Genomic DNA, 9,232 nt, shown 5'->3' with positions numbered 1-9,232 from the left:
CTTCTACTGGAAGGTAACTCACCTCAATACCGCGTAGTGTCTGCACTGATCTCGATGTGGAAATCGACTCTCCTCGACTCCTTACTCCCTACACGACAACTCTTCCAAGTTATCAACTCATACTCATACTCGTAACCCTTACAAGGGTCACGCAATCCTAGTCAAGGTCAAAGTCATTGAAACATCCCAAAATACGACCCAAAAATTTTTGTTTTAATATTACTAAAATCACATCATCGAATGTCATACATACTAAGAACCATAGAGTGAGTAACTCAAAAGTCAAGTAACTGTGTCAAAACAAATACTGTATCAATCATATCGAAATATCTGAATAAAACTCCCAGGATAAAACTGAAACTGTGGTGTGTACCATGCCATCATCCCGAGCTCTTCCCTTTACTTGCGGAAGTACCTGAAACCAAAAACTGAAACTGTAAGCACAAAGCTTAGTGAGTTCCCCCAATCTACCACATACCATACAATAACATATAAAACAACTACTGGGCCTTGCCCACTGCATCGGACCGAAATCCAGAAACTGCATCGGACCAAAGTCCGGAACTAACCAGGGCCTTGCCCTCTGCATCAGACCGAAGTCCGGAAACTGCATCGGACCGAAGTCCAGAACTAACCAGGGCCTTGCCCTCTGCATCTGACCGAAGTCCGGAAACTGCATCGGACCGAAGTCCGGAACTAACCAGGGCCTTGCCCTCTGCATCGGACCGAAGTCCGGAAACTGACTGAACATAGCATAGCATAATCATAACTACTAACATAGCACATATACTGCATACTGCATCGGACCGAAGTCTGAAACACATAACATAAAGACATGCTTGAATCACAAAGACATCAAGCACACTGGACTACTGCATCGGACCGAAGTCCGGAACTACTGCTAACTAAACAGGCCGGCATTGTGGCCGTAGACCCGTTCCTACTGGAAGGAAACTCACCTCGTAAGCTGGATGCTGAAAAAGCTACTCGGGAACTGTCTGCTGCTTCTCCGGTATCTCCCCGGCTACAATTCCCATAAATATACTCAATCAAATACTGATAACTAAACTGAGGGTGAAATGACTATTTTACCCCCGGTCAAAGTCAACTTCCTGGTCAAAGTCAACTTCCAGTTGACCGGACTCGCCGAGTTGGGCCGCCAACTCGCCGAGTCCCTTTCATCCGTTATAGTCCTCTACTCGCTTCTACTCGTCGAGTTTGGCGAAGACTCGACGAGTTCTTCTTCGATACATAGATCGAGTCTAACTTCATCCGACTTGCCGAGTTGTATGAACAACTCGTCGAGTTCTCCTTCATCATATGAACACGTCCAGTCTGCGACTCGCCGAGTCGTAAGAACAACTCGTCGAGCCTGAAGAACAACTCGCCGAGTTGAAGAACAACTCGCCGAGTCCCAAGCATGCTATTACTATACAGTCGATTCTAATCGATTTTCGTGCTTCCAAATCATAGATCTAGGCTCTTAGGGTTGGTTTTACACGTAAAGTTTCCAACTTTACGTGCATGCATGAAGAAATGAGGCTAGAACATCAAAATAAGCTAACAATGGGGTCTTAGGGTTTGGAACTCGACCTTGGGTGCATAAAGGCAGCTACTTTGAGCTCCTACAGCTCAAATATACTCAGATCTAAGATCCATTTCCTTATAGGAGTCCCAATCTCGAGTTTGGATCCAAAAAGTCCCAAAAAGAAGCACATCTAAGCATACAAGACTATCAAATGGAAATAACAAGCAAGGTACAAGCTTTAGTACCAGAATGTGGGGCTGATGATCAAGAGACTCTGGATCTTCTTCTTCTCCTTTGGATCCTTCCTTCTTTCTTTCTCTTCCAAAACCTCCAAACTAGCACAAACACACTCAAGCTCAACAATGGGGGCTAGGGTTTACAGGGGAAATGCTCTAAAGGTGCTGGAGGGTGGGGTGGGAGGCTATAATGACGTTTATATAGGGTACAAACCCTTGAAATTAGGGCTTCATCCAGACAGGCAGACTCGCCGAGTCCCTTCATATGGAATCGCCGAGTAGCCAACTTAAAATGCGTGATCATCCCGTCTCTACTCGACGAGTTGGGCTACAGACTCGTCGAGTATCCCTTAAGAAAATGAAAATTACTTTATTTAAATCACATACCAGAAATGGGGCGTTACAACTCTCCCCCACTTATCTTAGACTTCGTCCTCGAAGTCCGTTGCTGCTGAATCTATAAACAAGTCTAGATAATGCTCCCTCATTTCCTCCTCGGCCTCCCACGTCCATTCCGAACCCTTTCGGTGCTGCCACTGCACCTTCACTAGCTGGACTACCTTGTTCCTCAGAGTCTTCGTTTTCCGATCCAAGATCGCAACTGGTCTCTCGATATAATTCAGGCTGTTATCAACCTGAATATCCTCCAAGGGTACAACCGCTGACTCATCCACCAAACACTTCCTCAACTGAGAAACATGGAAAGTGTTGTGGATCTGGCTAACCTCTGCTGGAAGATCCAACCGATAGGCGACCCGACCTACTCGGGTCAAAACCCTAAAAGGACCAATGAACCTGGGGCCTAGCTTGCCCCTCTTTCGGAACTTGATAACACCCTTCCAGGGTGATACCTTCAGGAGGATCATATCGCCCACCTGAAACTCCAAATCCGAACGCCTCCTGTCGGCGTAACTCTTCTGCCGACTCTGCGCAGTCTGCAGTCTGCTACGGACCTGCTGGATCAACTCTGTGGTCTTGAGTACCACATCTGTACTCCCCATGACTCGCTGACCGACCTCACCCCCAACAGATTGGGGTCCTTCACTTCCTCCCGTAGAGCATCTCGAAGGGAGGTCGGTCTATACTGGAGTGGTAGCTGTTGTTATACGAAAACTCCGCTAACGGAAGATACGTATCCCAACTGCCACCGAAATCTAGTACACATGCCCGAAGCATGTCCTCGAGGGTCTGAATCGTCCTCTCACTTTGTCCATCCGTCTGAGGGTGAAAAGCGGTGTTGAAGTGAAGACGAGTCCCCATCTCGTCATGAAACCGCTTCCAAAACCTGGAAGTAAACCGGACATCTCGGTCTGACACCACCGAGACAGGCACTCCATGCCGTGCCACTACCTCGCACACATAAATATCAGCTAGCTTCTCGGCCGATATACTCTCCTGAATCGGTATGAAATGCGCGCTCTTGGTCAACCGATCCACTATGACCCAAATCGAATCAACTCCACGTGCGGTCCTGGGAAGCTTAGTGATGAAATCCATGGTGATATCCTCCCATTTCCACACGGGAATGTCTAACGGCTGCATCTTGTCGTGGGGTCTCTGATGCTCCGCCTTGACCTTCCTGCAGGTCAGGCATCTCTCCACGTACCAAGCTACGTCCCGCTTCATGCATGGCCACCAATAGTCGGGTCGAAGATCTCTGTACATCTTCATCGCCCCTGGGTGGATGGAGAACCGAGACTTGTGGGCCTCGTCCATCAGTACCTGCCGTACTCCTCCCCAGTAAGGTACCTAAACTCTCCCATGAAGGGTCAACAATCCTCGACTGTCATAGTCAAAGGAAGCTACTCGGCCCACACTTCTGTCTCTCCTCCTTCAGGCCCTCAACCTGTGCCTCTCTGATCTGCTCCAACAATGGAGTAATCACCGTCATCCTCAGACAAATATCCCTGATCGGGGCGGCTACCGCCTTGCGGCTCAGGGCGTCGGCCACTACGTTGGCCTTGCCCGTATGATAAAGGATCTCACAATCGTAGTCCTTTACCAAATCTAACCATCGGCGCTGCCTCATGTTCAGATTCGGCTGATCCATGAGGTACCTCAAACTCTTGTGATCCGTGTAAATGATACAGCGGACCCCATAGAGGTAATGTCTCCAAATCTTGAGGGCAAACACTATTGTCCCCAACTATAAGTCATGCGTCAGATAGTTAGCCTCGTGAGGCTTCAACTGTCTAGAGGCGTAAGCTATCACATGCCCTCGCTGCATCAACACTGCTCCCATACTTGTGATCGAAGCATCACAATAGACTACAAAATCCTCTACTCCTTCTGGCAGGGTGAGAATCGGTGCCTCGCACAATCTCTGCCTGAGGGTCTCAAATGCTGCCTGCTGCTCAGGCCCCCAGCGAAACACCACCGACTTCTTGGTCAGTCGGGTGAGCGGAACTGCTATCTTGGAGAAATCCTGAATGAATCTCCTGTAGTACCCTGCTAATCCTAGGAAACTCCGAATCTCAGTTGGAGATCTCGGGACCTCCCACTGCATCACGGCTTCTATCTTGGCCGGATCCATTAGTATACTCTTCTGGTTGACGAGGTGTCCAAGGAACTGCACCTCGCGCAACCAGAACTTGCACTTGGAGAACTTCGCGAAAAGTCTCTCCCTCCTCAGCGTCTCTAGCACCTCTCTCAGGTGCTCCTCATGCTGCTCCTGAGTCTTGGAATAAACCAAGATGTCATCAATGAACACTATCACAGACCGATCCAGCATCGGTCTGCATACGCGGTTCATGATATCCATGAACGCGGCTGGAGCGTTGGTGAGCCCGAACGGCATCACCACAAACTCATAATGACCATAGCGGGTCCTAAAAGCGGTCTTCTGCACATCCTCATCCCTGACCCTCATCTGGTGATATCCTGACCGTAGATCAATCTTGGAGAACCAAGATGCTCCCTGAAGCTGGTCAAACAAGTCGTCTATCCTCGGAAGTGGGTAACGGTTCTTCACCGTTACCTTGTTCAACTCCCGGTAATCTATGCACATACGGTGCGAACCATCCTTCTTCCTCACGAAAAGGATCGGGGCTCCCCATGGTGAACTACTCGGCCTGATGAAACCCTTGTCTAGCAGCTCCTGCAGCTGCGTAGACAACTCCTGCATCTCTGGAGGAGCCAACCAATACGGTGCTTTGGCTATCGGAGCCGCACCCGGAACCAGGTCAATCCAAAACTCGACCTGTCTCTCCGGAGGTATTCCAGGCGAATCCTCTGGGAATACGTCTGGGTACTCTCGTACTACTGGCACATCGTCAACCGTCGCCTTACCCTTCTCCCGGGCATCTATGACATAGGCGACGTACCCTGCGCAACCCTGCTGAACGTAGCGCCTCGCTCTCGCTGCTGAACACAGTATCGGTCCGCGCTGTGGCCTCTCGCCCTGAATCACTAACTCTCCCCCACTGGGAGTGCGAACCCTCACTAACTGCAGCTCACAATCAATCACTGCCCCATTGGGGCTCAGCCAATCCATACCCACTATAACCTTATTCCCTCGCAGGGGAATGGGAACCAAGTCCACTGAAAACTGCTCATCGAATAACTGCAGCGAACACGCCCTATGAACTCTCGCGACCTTGACGGTCCTGTCATCAGCTATCTCAACCTCTAGGGGCAATCCAGCTCCCCCGGAGCTCTGTTAAACCTCTTGCTAAGCGCAAGAGACACAAATGATCGGGTAGCCCCCGAGTCGAACAATACTGTAGCTGAAATGTCGTTCACTAAGAACGACCCTATACGAAAACATATAACCATGAGAAACGATCAATATCAATAAGGAGATAAAAGGAAAATAAATATCAGTCACCACATCAGGAGTCGCTCGCGCCTCCTCTGCTGTCATCTGGAAAGCTCTACTCTTCGCCACTGGCGTCTCACCCCGGCCCTGACGGCCGTCTGTAATCCTCAAGGTAACAGGAGCAGGTGCTGCCACCTTCCCTGCTGCTGCTAAACTCGGGCACATGGACTTTTTATGTCCCCTCTGATTGTAATGGAAGCAAATCAGATCAGCTGCTGCGGTGGCGGTAGTAGTAGCAGCTGTACAATCTCTACTCATATGCCCGGTCCGGCCGCACTTATAGCAACCGGCACTACCTGCCTTGCACGCCCCATCGTGCAATCTCCCAAACTTGCCACACCGACTATGGCTCTGCTGTCCCGTGGGTCTGTGATCTGACACCTTGGGCTTTTTGCCCGAACTCCCTGTACCAGAAGCCACCTTTGGCTTCCTCTTCCTCTCCATCTCCAGATCTATTTCCCTCTCCCGAGCCCTCGCAATCATATCATCCAACGTTTTACAGCTGGACCGGCTCACAAACTGGCGGATATCACTCCGCAACATCTCATGATAACGGGCCTTCTTCATTTCCTCGTCAGCTGCGTACTGAGGAACAAGAAGAGCCCTCTCCCTGAACTTGGCGGTAATCTCCGCCACTGTCTCTGTAGTCTGGGTGAGATCCTGGAACTCCCTGGCTAACTGCTGCACCTCAATAACCGGTGCAAACTCGGCTTTGAACCTGGTAGTAAAATCAGCCCAAGTCATGGCATCAAGCGCTGCGTCATCCTCGATGACATGCCCGACCTCCTCCAACCAATCTCGTACCCTGTCCTTCAGAAGACAGGATGCTAGTCCGACCTTGTCCCCCTCAGGACATCTGCTGGTGCGGAACGCATTGGCGACATCCGCCAACCACTTGGTACTCGCAATGGGATCCCGTGCCCCATGGTAGTCTGGAGCTCCACAAGCCCGGAACTCCCTGAAAGTGAGTGTGCGCGACCCCATCATAGCCGCCACCTCAGCACGGAAGGTGCTCAACCTCTCGTCCATCAGCTCTAAAATACCCTCCTTGATCGAACCGAAGATCACAGGAGTCTGCTCAAGTATAGTGCGAGTAATACCTGAAGAGAGAAACTCTCTAGTCTGCTCGTCCAACTGCCCGGCCTCCGAGCCTGATCCTGATCCCTCTCCGGCACCTGAACTGCCGACTGCTGGTCTAGGGCGTAAAACCACCATTCTGAAAACACATCATGAGAAACGTCAGAAACACTAATATATCTCGAGGGATCGCTACTACTACCAGTTTCCTGGTCTCATCTCAACTTTCCTTGGTTCAAGTATTGATCCTCTGCTTTCAGTAGTACGGGCCCATACTACCTTCCACATCTATCCGTACTTTCCTCAAGTACTGCCTCGACTCCACCAAGTCACTTCTACTGCTACTGATCTCTGCTACTCTCATCCTAGACTTGCCCTAGGGAAATCTCTGACTCCACCCAATCCAGTCCTCAGCTGCTGAAGGCCTCCTTGTAATGCCAATTAGCCATTACCTGAATACCATCACATGTGGCGAGGCTCAGATAATCCTTCGAGTAAAAGACTCGTTCCTATAACGGTTAGACTCAAACAAGAGCTGCGCAATAGGGCCAAATCTAGCACTCTGAGATTATTCAACCCTGTTCACATGTGACGTGACGTATTCACCTAATGGCTAATTCCCATCACTCCGAGTCCCACAAAGCACGAAGCAAGTAGCATTCAGACACAGGAGACTACTCAAGCAATTCTATCATCATAACAAGAAACTGTACTAGCATATAATGCTAAGCTCATACTATCAGGCATAACCTAAACAGGCTATCCTACTGCTGTCTACTCAATACTAGCATGCAATTCTCATATAGCTGAAACACATATAGCAGACACATAAGGCATCCTCCTAGATCCTTAGTCCTATTCTAGCATGATGTTCTACTGAAACTGAAACTGATGATCATAACATAAACTTGTATGGGTAATTTGGGAGTACTTACTTGAGCTCGGCCGATCCCATGCACCACACCCTTTTCCTTTTCTCAAAACTCTTTTCTTTTTAAGTTTCTTTTTCAAAAATTTCTTTCGAAAACATTTTTCTTTTGAAAAATCTTTTACCGTTTCCTTAGTTTGAGTCCAGTTATACCCGAAAGTGTGCCTGAATCCCTCAAACCAAGGCTCTGATACCAACTTGAAACATCCCAAAATACGACCCAAAAATTTTTGTTTTAATATTACTAAAATCACATCATCGAATGTCATACATACTAAGAACCATAGAGTGAGTAACTCAAAAGTCAAGTAACTGTGTCAAAACAAATACTGTATCAATCATATCGAAATATCTGAATAAAACTCCCAGGATAAAACTGAAACTGTGGTGTGTGCCATGCCATCATCCCGAGCTCTTCCCTTTACTTGCGGAAGTACCTGAAACCAAAAACTGAAACTGTAAGCACAAAGCTTAGTGAGTTCCCCCAATCTACCACATACCATACAATAACATATAAAACAACTACTGGACCTTGCCCACTGCATCGGACCGAAGTCCGGAACTAACCAGGGCCTTGCCCTCTGCATCAGACCGAAGTCCGGAAACTGCATCGGACAGAAGTCCGGAACTAACCAGGGCCTTGCCCTCTGCATCGGACCGAAGTCCGGAAACTGACTGAACATAGCATAGCATAATCATAACTACTAACATAGCACATATACTGCATACTGCATCGGACCGAAGTCCGGAACACATAACATAAAGACATGCTTGAATCACAAAGACATCAAGCACACTGGACTACTGCATCGGACCGAAGTCCGGAACTACTGCTAACTAAACGGGTCGACATTGTGGCCGTAGACCCGTTCCTACTGGAAGGAAACTCACCTCGTAAGCTGGATGCTGAAAAAGCTACTCGGGAACTGTCTGCTGCTGCTCCGGTATCTCCCCGGCTACAATTCCCATAAATATACTCAATCAAATACTGATAACTAAACTGAGGGTGAAATGACTATTTTACCCCCGGTCAAAGTCAACTTCCTGGTCAAAGTCAACTTCCAGTTGACCGGACTCGCCGAGTTGGGCCGCCAACTCGCCGAGTCCCTTTCATCCGTTATAGTCCTCTACTCGCTTCTACTCGTCGAGTTTGGCGAAGACTCGACGAGTTCTTCTTCGATACATAGATCGAGTCTAACTTCATCCGACTTGCCGAGTTGTATGAACAACTCGTCGAGTTCTCCTTCATCATATGAACACGTCCAGTCTGCGACTCGCCGAGTCGTAAGAACAACTCGTCGAGCCTGAAGAACAACTCGCCGAGTTGAAGAACAACTCGCCGAGTCCCAAGCATGCTATTACTATACAGTCGATTCTAATCGATTTTCGTGCTTCCAAATCATAGATCTAGGCTCTTAGGGTTGGTTTTACACGTAAAGTTTCCAACTTTACGTGCATGCATGAAGAAATGAGGCTAGAACATCAAAATAAGCTAACAATGGGGTCTTAGGGTTTGGAACTCGACCTTGGGTGCATAAAGGCAGCTACTTTGAGCTCCTACAGCTCAAATATACTCAGATCTAAGATCCATTTCCTTATAGGAGTCCCAATCTCGAGTTTGGATCCAAAAAGTCCCAAAAAGAAGC

This window comes from Lactuca virosa, chromosome 3 (assembly GCF_052849685.1).
Source record: "Lactuca virosa cultivar CGN04683 chromosome 3, Lactuca_virosa_CGN04683_v6, whole genome shotgun sequence".
Classification (NCBI taxonomy): Eukaryota; Viridiplantae; Streptophyta; class Magnoliopsida; order Asterales; family Asteraceae; genus Lactuca; species Lactuca virosa.
This window is presented reverse-complemented; position numbering follows the sequence as displayed.